Consider the following 14,832-nt stretch of genomic DNA (forward strand, 5'->3'; position numbering starts at 1 on the left):
TGCCCTTCATATATTTATAAACATTCATGAGGTCACCCCTCATTCTCCTCTTCTCCAAGCTGCAGAGACCCAGCTCTTTTCCTCATAAGGGACATATTCCACTCTCGTAATCCTCACACACACCCAACCACAGTTCCACATATTTTATTGATGGGCAGGCAGAACAATCTTCCTTTCATGAGCAGGCACTGAAGAAATGACCTACCCTTCTCTGGGATTCGTCACTAGGAGGCTAGTTCAAGCGGCATGCTTACCTAATCCCGAGCTTCCCTGTCATGACCACAAGAGTCTGCAGTGGTGGGTTTTCTACACCTGTTTCCTGACTGCACTGAACACTCAACAGCTGTCAGATGGTCAAGACTGAGTCACTTGAGGCCGGGGTTGGATTTAAGTGGGTGACTGAAGGTAAAAATACTTCTTCCCGTTAACAGCCCTGAGTCACGTAGTGAATCAATGAGTAATGTGTAAACCTCCCTTCACTTACTAATCTTCCACAATTTAAGGCTTTTTTTCCCCTCTCCTTTAATAAAACTTAAGAGACAGGGATGTAAAGCTGATGTCTTTAACATCTAGAAATTAACTTCCTCAATCTAGTTAAACACGGCCCTGCTTACTGCAGAGTGGTTGGACTAGAACACCTTTAAATGTCCCTCGCAACCCAATGCATTCTGTGAGTCCTTTTCTATTGTATGTTATTCTTATTTAATCTAATATTATTACATTACCTACTATAACACATTTAATTCTCTGATGAATTTCTGTGCCCCAGAAAATACAGATTAATGCCATCTCAGACGCTCAATGACACTATCAGGGTTTTCAGTGGGACTGCAGAGCAGCTTCATCTTGCCTAAACATGAGCCAGCAGTGTGCCCAGGTGGCCAAGAAGACCAATGGCATCCTGTCCTGCATCAGGAACAGTGTGGCCAGCAGGAGCAGGGAGGTCATTGTGCCCCTGGACTCTGCATTGGTTAGGCCACACCTTGAGTCCTGTGTCCAGTTCTGGGCCCCTCAGTTTAAGAAGGACATTGAGACACTTGAACGTGGCCAGAGAAGGGCCACAAGGATGGGGAGAGGCCTTGAGCACAGCCCTGTGAGGAAAGGCTGAGGGAGCTGGGGTTGTTTAGCCTGGAGAAGAGGAGGCTCAGGGGAGACCTCATTGCCCTCTACAACTACCTGAAAGGTGGTTGTAGCCAGGAAGGGGTTGGTCTCTTCTCCCAAGCAACCAGCACCAGAACAAGGGGACACAGTCTCAGGCTGCGCCAGGGGAGGTTTAGACTCAAGGCGAGGAGAAAGTTCTTCACTGAGCGAGTTGTTAGCCATTGGAATGTGCTGCCCAGGGAGGTGGTGGAGTCACCGTACCTGGAGGAGTTCAAGAGGGGATAGGATGTGGCACTTGGTGCCATGGTCTAGACATGAGGTCTGTGGTGACAGGTTGGACTCAATGATCCTCGAGGTCTCGTCCAACCTGTGATCTTTGACCTCCCTGTCTTGCAGGCTCAAATTCCTGCTGACTTGAATTCCACACATGTTTGTGAACTGAAAATGGATGTTCTAAAAACAGTGTCTTGGCAGCAATTAAAAATACAATGTTCTTTGTTTTTATAGGTTTAAAATGCACTCAAAAAGGTACAATACATCCTCTGGGAACCATGTCATTAGTGTAAAATCAAGATCTAATATGATAAATTAACATTAAATTACATTTGCCTAGGATGAAAGACACTTAACCACAACAGTTTAAGAGATTTCCTGCAAAATAAACTGCCCTTCTTTTGCATAACTGGCAGGTTTGAAACCTATCAGAAACAAGAACAACAACAAGAATAGCTGAACTGAGTTCAACCAACCAGAACAGTAATGTCAGTCTCCTCAACCAAAACGAACTATGATTCTTTAAAGAGAAACAATAAAATGAAAGAAAAACTTTCACATGGTCACAGAATCACAGAATCATAGAATAAATACAGTCGGAAAAGACCTCAAAGATCAAGTCCAACCTACCACCCAACATCTGATGACTAACTAAACCGTGGCTTCAAGTGCCACGTCCAATCCCTTTTTGAACACCTCCAGGGACAGTGACTCCACCACCTCCCTGGGCAGCACATTCCAATGGCTAACAACTCTTTCTGTGAAGAACTTTCTCCTCACTTCCAGCCTAAACTTCCCCTGGTGCAGCTTGAGACTGTGTCCTCTTGTTCTGGTGCTGGTTGCCTGGGAGAAGAGACCAACCCCCACCTGGCTACAACCTCCCTTCAGGTAGTTGTAGAGAGCAAGAAGGTCTCCCCTGAGCCTCCTCTTCTCCGTATGTATTATGAGCTTGACAAACTGAAAGACAGTCAGTGGGAAAAATCTAGTTTGTCTGAAGTGAGAAGGGAGATAAGAACCACAAGCACTAAGAGCAGAGAAAAAGCTCAAACAGATCTAAGAATTCCACTGTAACTTTTCCAGGCTCCTCTGACTGGACTTTCTAAATGCACTGAGATTTCCCTTACTGTTGTGATGGATACATGGTCTATTCTATTCTATTCTATTCTATTCTATTCTATTCTATTCTATTCTATTCTATTCTATCCTATTCTACTCTACTCTACTCTATTCTACACTACTCTACACTACTCTATTCTACTCTATTCTATACTTTCAAAATACATAAACAAACTGCTTGCTCAAAAGTTCACTTGTCCCCTCCTCAACATGTTCTGCTTGAATCTATTGCACGACTTCCACCAACCCTGCTTCTTTCAGTGAGAGTTTTGAGTAAGTCTTCTCTTTTTGAGAGAAATCCATGCTCTTTTTTGCTGTCCATGCACTGAAAGGCACTATTCATGACTGCATCATTGTGAAGGTTCCATCTTGCCTGGCATGCCTATCACAGCTTTGTAAAACAACAGGCGAATTCATTCCAGTAGCCTTGAGTTTCAACTATGAGGCATGGGTCAGAGTAGGACAGCTGGAGAAACTGTGAAATTTTCCTTCTGAGACTTCCTTTTGACTTCCAGAACAACCACTGTTTCCAAAATAACCATTATTTCCAGAGCACTCATAGTGCATGTTCCAATTGTGCATTATCTAAACTTGTTTATGCATATCAGTGATTCGTGATCAGAGCATGAAAGCACTTTCCCCTGCCTGTTTGGGCAGGTTCTTCTTCAAAGTCTTCACCACACAAGAAGCAGAACTGCCATCCTCTCTTGGGATACATATGAGTTTTATTTCATTCTCTACAAAGGGCAAATCATCAGTAATTGTCAGTGATCTTAGTCCCTGGTTTAAAATCTTCTTGTTCTCTTCTTTTCTTTGACTGTATTACATACTCAGGCACTTACAGGAATGGGGAACAGGGGCATTTGAAAGGGCTATATAGAGGGAGGCTCTGCAGGTCTTCCAATGGCAGTGAAGCAAACAAACAAAACATTGATGGAAGAATACAAAGACTGCAAGTCAGGAAGATGCTAAAGGAATGAGCTTTTCTGAAGGGGCAATGATATGAAAGAAGTGTTTGATGGAAAAGGGAAACAAAGAAACACCATCAAATATCAAGACATGTTACTGCTTTGACTTAATTTTCTGACATGAGCCAGCAGTATGCCCAGGTGGCCAAGAAGGCCAATGGCATCCTGGCCTGCATCAGGAATAGTGTAGCCAGCAGGAGCAGGGAGGTCATTGTGCCCCTGGACTCTGCATTGGTCAGGCCGCACCTTGAGTCCTGTGTCCAGTTCTGGGCCCCTCATATTAAGAAGGACATTGAGACACTTGAACGTGTTCAGAGAAGGGCAACAAGGCTGGGGAGAGGCCTTGAGCACAAGCCCTGTGAGGAAAGGCTGAGGGAGCTGGGATTGTTTAGCCTGGAGAAGAGAAGGCTCAGGGGTGACCTCATTGCCCTCCATAACTACCTGAAAGGTGGATGTAGCCAGGAAGGGGTTGGTCTCTTCTCCCAGGCAACCAGCACCAGAACAAGAGGACACAGTCTCAATACGTGCCAGGGGAAGTTTAGGCTGGAGGTGAGGAGAAAGTTCTTCACAGAGAGAGTTGTTAGCCATTGGAATGTGCTGCCCAGGGAGGTGGTGGAGTCGCTGTCCCCGGAGGTGTTCAAAAAGGGATTGGACACAGCACTTGAAGCCATGGTTTAGTTAGTCATGAGGTGGGTGATAGGTTGGACTTGATGACCTCTGAGGTCTTTTCTAACCTTATTGATTCTATAATTGTATGATTCTTACACATCCATTCACTTGTGACAGCAAGGGCAGCCAGGCAGGAACAGAATCAAACCCCCATTTTACATTCAGTGAGTGATACAGGGTATCTCAACAGCTTGTGCTGTTTCAGTTCCCTCTCTGATACATGAAGGGATGCCAAAACAGTTTGACATTGCTGCACTTCATTTGTTTTTCTAACGCTGGGATTCTAAAAGTGGACTTGGTAAGAGAAATGGATCCAAACACATTCAGTTTAGAAACTAAGTGATCTTATCCTTCACATGGTGATGAAAAGAAGATAAAGAGGCCCAGATAAGCCAGACACTTGATTTAAGGCACTCAACACCACAATGAAACCAGGTGTTTAACATCCTGTGTCTTATTTGTGCCAAACACATCAATCTGTAATAAAGGCCACGCTGAAGATGAGTCAAAGGCTGGTAGTCTAGACTTCAGCTGGTCAGGCAAACTATGGTAAGGAAACTATATATAGTGTACTAACCAAATCTTAACCATGTTTGGAAGTGGATCTAGAATCCCACTCATGCCACTTATGTGAATGCAGGATTGAATTCTGCTGTGAAATCATCCAATGTAATAAAATGTACCCCTGGAGAGTAAGGAAGTATTGACAGGCATCACACTTTGATGGTTTCAAAATGCATCAATAAAAGACAGGAGCTGAAGCTATTGAGGATAACACAGCTGACCCTGGTACACCATGCACTGCCTGCACTCTTAAGACACTGCATAGGAGAAAAAAGAATGAGAAATATAACTTGCATTGATTTGAGTAATCCTGGGCAAAAGAATAGAATAGGATGGGATGGGATGGGATGGGATGGGATGGGATAGGATAGGATAGGATAGGATAGGATAGGATAGGATAGGATAGGATAGGATAGGATAGGATAGGATGGGATAGGATGGGATGGGATGGGATGGGATGGGATGGGATGGGATAGGATGGGATAGGATAGGATAGGATAGGATAGGATAGGATAGGATAGGATAGGATAGGATAGGATAGGATAGGATAGGATAGGATAGGATTAACCAGGCTGGAAGAGACCTTTGAGATCAAGTCCAACCTATCACCCAACACCACCTAATCAACTAAACCATGGCACCAAGTGCCTCATCCAGTCTCTTCCTAAACACTTCCAGTGATGGTGACTCCACCACCTCCCTGGGCAGCACATTCCAATGCCCAATCACTCTGTCTGTGCAGAACTTCTTCCTAACATCCTATGGAGCTTGTAATCACACATTAACAAGCATATGTCAGTTACAGAGAGGGCTGCTGTACTCTGTTAATTAAAATCAGTATTTCACTCAAATATATGAGGTGTTTTCACAATTACAGGACTTTTTGTTTCAGCTTAGATGTCATTTTCTTCTAATATACTGCAAACAGACCTCTGGCTCTGTGAGTAAAACTGACCCAAACCATTATCAAATACAGCTTCAGGTAAATTTCATACCCAGCCCCCAGCAATCTTAATCATGCATTGCAATGAAACTGTGAAGGAACAGATGCCTTTAAAAAGAAGCTTCACCACCTCAAAGGCAGCCCCAAGTAGTACAACTGTTCCTTTCTGTATCTTTAAAAAGTGCTGGCTGCACCCAATTTGCTTGTGCCAAGCAAATAAAGATAACAAAAGAAGTTCAGTTTCCATCACATGGCATTTTTGTGTCCCATGGCAACACAGTAAATTACATTGGATGACTTTTTAGGAGATGCTTTTAAGGAACTATTCGAAGTACATTTAGACTGAATATAGAATCATAGAATCAAAAAGGTTGGAAAAGTCCTCAGAGATCATCAAACCCAACCTATCGCCCAACACACCATCACTAACTAAACCATGGCTTCAAGTGCCATGTCCAATCCCCTCTTGAACACCTCCAGGGATGGCGACTCCACACCTCCCTGGGCAGCACATCCCAATGGCAAATCCTTCTGTGAAGAACATTCTCCTCACCTTGAGCCTAAACCCTGGCACATCTTGAGACTGTGTCCTCTTGTTCTGGTGCTGGCCACCCAGGAGATGAGACCAACCCCAACCTGGCTATAAACTCCCTTCAGGTAGTTGCAGAGAGCAATAAGGTCTCCCCTGAGCCTCCTCTTTTCCTAGGATCTCTGCTATTAACATCTTCATATTAGTATTTGATTTAATGAGGTGCTTAGCATAGTCAATTGAAATAAACACTTTAGGATATCTATTACTCAATCATTCACCTTTCAGAGTATTCATAACCTTCAACACTGCCACCTTTTTACCAGTGCATCAGCTCCTCCTTGTTCCAGTCTGCTACAGTAAGGTAAAGACTAAAATTTCAGGAGTTATCTTTATTATGAAGACAAGGAGTGAGAGATGGAATCTCTCCTCCTGCTGTACTGTCCCACTCAAGATTCTTTCTGTTCCTGGGAGTTACACATGGAACATCTAACCAATGGCTCTTGCTGTCTTAGATGCCCATATCTCCATTACACTCTTGTAAAAGGATGACTCACTAAAACACGAGGCAGAGCATGCCCTTAACTACTGGCAGAAAAAGAACTCTCGCTTCCAGGTTAGAAAACATCCTTCAGACTGTGTAAACAGAAGGCAGACAAGGTGGAAGATATTTTTAGCTTTGAAGAGAAAAGTGAAAAATGAGTGATGACTGCCAGTAAAATGCAAAAGACTTTCCCCTCCATCCAGCTCAGGACGTGTCTCTGATGTAGATGGAGTTTTCGGGCCATAGATATTCCTGCCATCCCACACTGTACACAACAGGCTTCTGTTCCTCACAGTAAGCTGGCTAGAGAGTAGATGGTCTTTTAATAAAGTGGCTCAGTTTTGTATTCTGATTCAGTTAACTTCATTAAAATTCCTGAAGGGTGCAGGATGTGTCAGCGCCTCCCATTCAGGAGTGTTTGCCAGAACGGCTCCTTTGCGGCGCTCGCAGGAACAAAAGCAATTTTCTGCCTGAGGACTGGCAAAGAAACTCCAGCTTCCAGTGGGGACAGGATGCCCAATATACAAGGCAACAGACCTCTCAACTCTTTAGTTTCAATACATCTGGCCCTGCCAGGACTCATAGATAGATCACTTATGCAAAGCACAATGCTTATTTTAATACTCGGGATACAACTTTAAGGTGAGAAACACCACACCAACCAACAACAAACAGAAAAAACACCCTAATTCTAGGCTAACAGCCTGCAGGTAGAAAGGGATGCAATTTGAACTTGCAAAAATAGACTACATTTCCATTTTTCAACCTCCCCCAGATGAAATTTTTCTTGCCCTTGTTGGTATGTTCAAACATAGGTGTCCATTCCTTACAGGATTTTACAACTTCATAACAGACATAGATGGAATTCCTCCTTGCTCTGTGCAGTGACAAACAAGTAACCAACCTTTCTCCTAAGTCCTTTTAAGCATTATTTGGATCATTCCTCATACAAGACATCTACTAAAACTGAACCCAGAATAATGTCACACGTCACAACTTCATAAACACACACAAACAGGTAAAACGTAACCACAGAATCAGTAAGGTTGGAAAAGACCTCAGAGATCATCAAGTCCAACCTGTCACCCAGCACCTCAGGACTAACTAAACCATGGCTTCAAGATACCTCCAAACCCCTCCTGGACATCTCCAGGGATGGTGACTCCACCACCTCCCTGGGCAGCATATTCCAATGGCTAACAACTCTCTCTGTGAAGAACTTTCTCCTCACCTCCAGCCTAAACTTCCCCTGGTGCAGCTTGAGACTGTGTCCTCTTGTTCTGGTGCTGATTGCCTGGGAGAAGAGACCAACCCCCACCTGGATACAACCTCCCTTCAGGGAGTTGTAGACAGCAAAAAGGTCACCCCTGAGCCTCCTCTTCTCCAGGCTAAGCAACCCCAGCTCCCTCAGCCTCTCTTCATAGGGCTTGTGCTCCAAACCCCTCCCCAGCTTTGTTGCCCTTCTCTGGACACCTTCCAGCAACATCTTTCCTAAACTGAGGGGCCCAGAACTGGACACAGGACTCAAGGTGTGGCCTAACCAGTGCTGAGTCCAGAGGCACAATGACGTCCCTCCTCCTGCTGCCCACACTAGTCCTGATACAGGCCAGGATGCCATTGGCCTTCTTGGCCACCTGGACACACTGCTGGCTCATGTTCAGCCTACTCTCAACCAGTACCCCAGGTCTCTTTCTGCCTGGCCGCTCTGCAGCCACTCTGACCCCAGCCTGTAGCACTGCATGGGGTTGTTGTGGCCAATGTGTAGAACCCTGCACTTGGATGTGTTCAATCTCAAATCCTCAGCATTACCCCAGGCTGAATTTAACAGGCCACAAGAACATCCTTTCCTCCAACACATCCTTCAGCAGCAGCATGAATATACACATTATTTCTCAAACAGTATATGGAAGTTCCCCATCAGGCAAATCAAAAGCTAATCTGGCTGTTCCCTGGTGATTTGACATTCTATTGTAAAACTGATTCTACCAAAGACAAAAAGAAACAAGAATTATAATCCCTTCATGCATACTAGTGAGAGGAAGGTTTAGGCTATGCTTTTCAAATTTAGCTGCAGATTTCAAGCAGAGAGGTAGAAAAATATAAACAAATCACTATTGGGGGTAAAAAGGAAAACAAAAGATCATTCTAAACAAATTCACTGGATAAATGTCAGGGATAAGAGAAGCTGTATCATTACAATTCTTCACATTGCACTTCCCTTTTCATTCCTTTTCTCTTCTCCTCCCATCTTGGCTGTTCTGCTTTGCTTGGGAGAAGATAACACTTCTCTCTGACCTTGAGATAAGCTGACACACTGCTTTCTCCCAGCTCCTCTATCTCTCTCTGGTACAGAGGGGTTTGGAAGAATGTAATGGAATGGGATAGGATAGGATAGGATAGGATAGGATAGGATAGGATAGGATAGGATAGGATAGGATAGGATAGGATAGAATTAACCAGGTTGGAAAATACCTTCCAGATCATCAAATCCAACCTATCACCCAACATCATCTAATCGACTAAACCACGGCACCAAGTGCCCCATCCAGTCTCTTCCTAAACACCTCCAGTGATGGTGACTCCATCACCTCCTTGGGCAGCACATTCCAATGGCCAATCACTCTTTCTGGGAAGAACTTCTTCCTAACATCCAGCCTAAACTTCCCCTGGCACAGCTTGAGACTGTGTCCTCTTGTTCTGGTGCTGGTTGCCTGGGAGAAGAGACCAACCCCCATTTGGCTACAACCTCCCTTTGTGGGGGGTGGGGGGGCAGTGGAGCAGCTTCCCTGGTCTTTTGGCCCAGGGGGTTTTCTGTGTTGTCTGCTAATTGTAAATATCTGTATAATATTGTAAATATTGTATATTTGGAACATATTCACTGCATTCCATTGCAGAGTGTAGTTTTTGCTTGTAAATACAGCTTCATTTGCTTCTAGCTGAGTCAGTCTGCTAAAGTTAATACAGCTTCATTTGCTTCTAGCTGAGTCAGTCTGGCTAAAGTTAATGCTAAGGGAAACTTCAACCCACCACAAAGGTTAAAATAGGCAAATAAAATTTCAAATCTAATGGGTTCCATTACTTCTACTTGTACTGTTATCACATACAGGGGGTTTTTATTAGGTGCTGAACATGAACAGCACCACTGCTATTCGTGTCAGCAGCCGAAAACGGAGGACACAAGTCACTGTTCCATAAAAAGAAATATTCAGTATTAGCCAAGACAATAATAACACATGAAAGACACTCTGTTCCTCACAGAATTGTCAGGGCTGGAAGGGACCTCAAGGATCATCCAGTTCCAACCTCCCTGCCATGGGCAGGGACACTTTCCACTAGATCAGGTTGCTCAGAGCCACATCCAGCCTGGCCTTAAAAATTTCCAGGGATGGGGCCGTCACCACCTCTTTGGGCAACTTGTTCCACTGTCTCACCACCCTTATGGTGAAGAACTTCTTCCTAATGCCTAATCTAAATCTCTCTTCTCTAGCTTGGATCCATTCCATTTCCTGAATTGTATGCTGAAATTAGAATAGAATAGAATAGAATAGAATAGAATAGAATAGAATAGAATAGAATAGAATAGAATAGGACCAGGTTGGAAGAGACCTTCAAGATCATTGTGTCCAACCTATCATCCAACACCACCTAATCAACTAAACCAAACACCCCATTAGCCACACTGCAATGTAAAACATTTATTACTTTCCTTTTCAATTAATTCTGATTTTCTGTCTTGTCCATAATTCAAAATGAACTCATCAAGTTTCATTATCTGACTTCTGCAGATATTTCTCTTAAAAGGTAGCTTTTAAAATTCATACAGGCATTAAACTTCTGTCTCAAATATTGGTTGAGAGTAGGCTGAACATGAGCCAGCAGTGTGCACAGGTGGCCAAAAAGGCCAGTGGCATCCTGGCCAGGATCAGGACTAGTGTGGGCAGCAGGAGCAGGGAAGTCATTCTGCCCCTGGACTCAGCACTGGTTAGGCCACACCTTGAGTCCTGTGTCCAGTTCTGGGCCCATCAGTTTAGGAAAGATGTTGAGTTGCTGGAAGGTGTCCAGAGAAGGGCAACAAAGCTGGGGAGGGGTTTGGAGCACAAGCCCTATAAGGAGAGGCAGAGGGAGCTGGGGTTGCTTTGCCTGGAGGAGGCTCAGGGGAGACCTTCTTGCTGTCTACAGCTACCTGAAAGGAGGCTGTAGCCAGGTGGGGGGTGGTGTCTTCTCCCAGTCAACCAGCATCAGAACAAGAGGACACAGTCTCAAGCTGTGCCAGGGGAGGTTTAGGGTCAAGGTGAGGAGAAAGTTCTTCACAGAGAGAGTTGTTAGCCATTGGAATGTGCTGCCCAGGGAGGTGGTGGAGTCACCATCCCTGGAGGTGCCTCAAGGGGGGACTGGATGTGGCACTTGGTGCCATGGTTTGGTAGTCATGAGGAGTTGGGTGACAGGTTGGACTTACTGATCTTTGAGGTCTCTTCCAACCTTACTGATTCTATGATTCTATGATTAAATTCCATTTTCATCTGTTATTATAAAAGTTTGCCTTTTCAACTAAAACATGTGAGGCTGCCATCTTTTCAGTATGCTAATACACTACAAAATATAATCAAAGCAGACAGACAATGTCTAGCTTGGTTATTTATCACACCTAATATCCATGAACTATGAAAACAGTTAATTCACTTTCTTCTGGAATACCCTGAACAGTCAAGAGCTAGAAAGATGGGACACTTTAGGACAATTTGGAATATTCTGGACAGAAAATGGCAGGGACATTGTCAAATCAAAAGGAAGTTGAAGCAGAAAAGGGCTTATTTTCTATAGACCTAGTACCCCACCCAATCTGTCTTTAGAATAGAATAGAATAGAATAGAATAGAATAGAATAGAATAGAATAGAATAGAATGGAATAGAATAGAATGGAATGGAATGGAATGGAATGGAATGGAATGGAATTAGAATACATACATAGAATACATAGAATAAACCAGGTTGGAAGAGACCTTCAAGATCATCGCGTCCAACCCATCAACCAATCCAACACCACCTAATCAACTAACCCACGGCACCAAGCACCCTGTCAAGTCTTCTCCTGAAAACCTCCAATGACGGCAACTCCACCACCTCCCCAGGCAGCCCATTCCAATGTGCAATCACTCTCTCTGTATAGAACTTCTTCCTAACATCCAACCTGAACCTCCCCTGGTGCAGCCTGAGACTGTGCCCTCTTGTTCTGGTACTGGTTGCCTGGGAGAAGAGACCAACATCCGTCTGTCTACAACCTCCCTTCAGGTAGTTGTAGAGCGTGATAAGGTCACCCCTGAGTCTCCTCTTCTCCAGGCTAAGCAACCCCAGCTCCCTCAGCCTCTCCTCAGAGGGCTTGTGTTCCAAACCCCTCACCAACTTTGTTGCTCTTCTCTGGACTTGTCCCAGCAAGTCAGCATCCTTCCTAAACTGAGGGCCCCAGAACTGGACACAGTACTCAAGGTGTGGCCTAACCAGTGCAATTGAATTGAATTGAATTGAATTGAATTGAATTGAATTGAATTGAATTGAATTAACCACGCTGGAAAAGACCTTTGAGATCATCAAGTCCAACCTATCATCCAACACCATTTAATCAACTAAACCATGGCACCAAGCACCCCATCCAGTCTCTTCCTAAACACCTCCAGTGATGGGGACTCCACCACCTCCCTGGGCAGCACATTTCAATGGCCAGTCACTCTTTCTGTGAGGAAACAGAGGAATATCTTGTTAAGGATCAGCTATGCTACTTTGTTTTCTAAAGGAAAGCCTCCAATATTTAGCACCAGTATAACAGATCAGGTGACTCAAATTTTCACTGCCTTTCCCTCATCAGGGAACAACTTCCATAAGGGCAGATTTCTAAGCATGCATTTGTCTTGTTGGAACAGCAGGATTTCCCTGGGTAGGAGCTCCAGCCTTTGCATCAGCAGTGTGCACTGCTGCAGACTTTTTGAGATCTGAAAGACAGCCTCCTGAGGTTATTTTATCTTCTCCCACAAGACCTGTGGGCTTCCACAGGAAGGTGAGAGGAAGAAAGAGGAACTTTGTGCTGGATTAGGCTGCTCCAACAGAAAGCTAAGGTTATTTCCACTGCCGCTCTTTGCCTGTCTACTCTAATTAGACTGGAAGATCTTTAGGAAAGGGAATGTGTTTATGTTCATGTAGTGCTTCAACAAAGGTCTCATTTCACTGAAGATATTTATATCAGAAAAAGCATCTGACAGAGAAGAGAAGTAATGAGTTTCATCTGAGTTGCTTAGCCCAGTGGAGACTTTCAGAACTAGGAACTTCCTGAGCTGTAGGGATAGGATGTGGGACGGCGGTTTGAAACTGGAGCAGGGTAGATTTAGGTTGCATGCAATGAGAGTGATAAAATACTGGAACAGGTTGCCCAGGGATGCAGTTGAGGCCTTGTCCATGGAGACATTCAAGATCAGACTCAATGTGGCCCTGGGCAGCCTGATTTAGTTGGAGGTGTCCCTGCTAACTGCAAGGGGGTTGGAGAAGACGACCTTTGACAGCTCCTTCCAACCCAATGCAATCTGTGAGCTCTGCTGGTTGATGTGGCCAGCAGGTCAAGGGAGGTGATTCTCCCCCTCTACTCAGCTCTGGGGAGACCCCAACCTGGAGTACTGCCTCCAGTTCTGGAGCCCCTATTCCAAGAGGGATATGGAGGTGCTGGAAGGTGTCCAGAGAAGGGCCACGAGGATGAGCAGGGGGCTGGAGCACCGCTCCTATGAGGACAGACTGAAAGAGTTGGGGCTGTTCAGTCTGGAGAAGAGAAGGCTCCCAGGTGACCTCATTGTGGCCTTCCAGTATCTGAAGGGGGCCTCCAAGAAGGCTGGGGAGGGACTTCTGAGGATCTCAGGGAGTGATAGGACTAGGGGGAATGGAATGAAGCTGGAGGTGGGGAGATTCAGGCTGGAGGTGAGGAGGAAGTTCTTCCCCATGAGAGTGGTGAAGCCCTGGAATGGGTTGTCCAGGGAGGTGGTTGAGGCCCCCATCCCTGGAGGTGTTTAAGCCCAGGCTGGATGAGGCTCTGGCCAGCCTGATGTAGTGTGGGGTGTCCCTGGCCATGGCAGGGGGGTTGGAACTAGATGATCCTTGTGGTCCCTTCCAACCCTGACTGATACTATGATACTATGATACTATGGCATTTGAGTCTTACATTTCCCCATACTCAGATGCCTTCCTTCAAGGGCCAGTATACATCTGCTACTCCTTACTTGGCTAAAATTTATCATGCAGTCCAAAAAACAAAGGTCACAGACCTAAATGGTGCATTTGAAGCTCATGGATCTCAGAAGTGCAAAAGCTATCAAACCATCCCTTGTAACCCACTTAGTGACTTGGCAACTCTAATCTGCAATATTGCAAGATTTTCAGGATCCTGCACAGGACTGCAGAATGCCATCCTATGGTTATTTCACACTTACAAAAGCTCCCCACTGCATACATTGTTCATAATTTATGCAGCTTGCACCAACGGTATTTAAGAAACGAGCACAAGCCCTGTGACTAGCTCACTGATGCCCTCGTGTGCTAGGAAAAATTACTTGGTCTTAAGTAGAGAATACAGAAGGCAAGGGTGGTGGTGGTCAGAAGACACTCCAGCTACTGAACCAGGCCATGCTTTTATCAAGAACTGCAGCTTTGCCCAGTTCAGTCTTAACAGCAGGTAATAATTGTGACCCAAAGATGGCAGAGAATCAAGCAACTATAGAATAGAATGGAATAGAATGGAATGGAATGGAATGGAATGGAATGGAATGGAATGGAATGGAATGGAATGGAATAGAATAGAATAGAATAGAATAGAATAGAATAGAATAGAATAGAATAGAATAGAATAGAATAGAATAGAATAGAATAGAATAGAATAGAATTAACCAGGTTGGAAGAGACCTTTGAGATCATCGCATCCAACCTATCATCCAACACTATCTAATCAACTAAACCATGGCACCAAGCACCCCATCCAGTCTCTTCCTAAACACCTCCAGTGATAGTGACTCCACTACCTCCCTGGGCAGCACATTCCAATGGCCAATCACTCTCTCTGTGTAGAACTCCTTCCTAACATCCAGCCTAAACCTCC

At 44.7% G+C, this 14,832-nt stretch overlaps 1 protein-coding gene across 1 annotated transcript in view; it reads right to left on the reverse strand.

Moving 5' to 3' along the window:
- Positions 1-14,832, reverse strand: part of VWA8 (von Willebrand factor A domain containing 8) — a 244,047-nt gene that overhangs the window by 36,419 nt on the left and 192,796 nt on the right. The window lies entirely within an intron of this gene.

The sequence above is a fragment of the Dryobates pubescens genome, chromosome 7, assembly GCF_014839835.1.
Source record: "Dryobates pubescens isolate bDryPub1 chromosome 7, bDryPub1.pri, whole genome shotgun sequence".
Taxonomy (NCBI): domain Eukaryota; kingdom Metazoa; phylum Chordata; class Aves; order Piciformes; family Picidae; genus Dryobates; species Dryobates pubescens.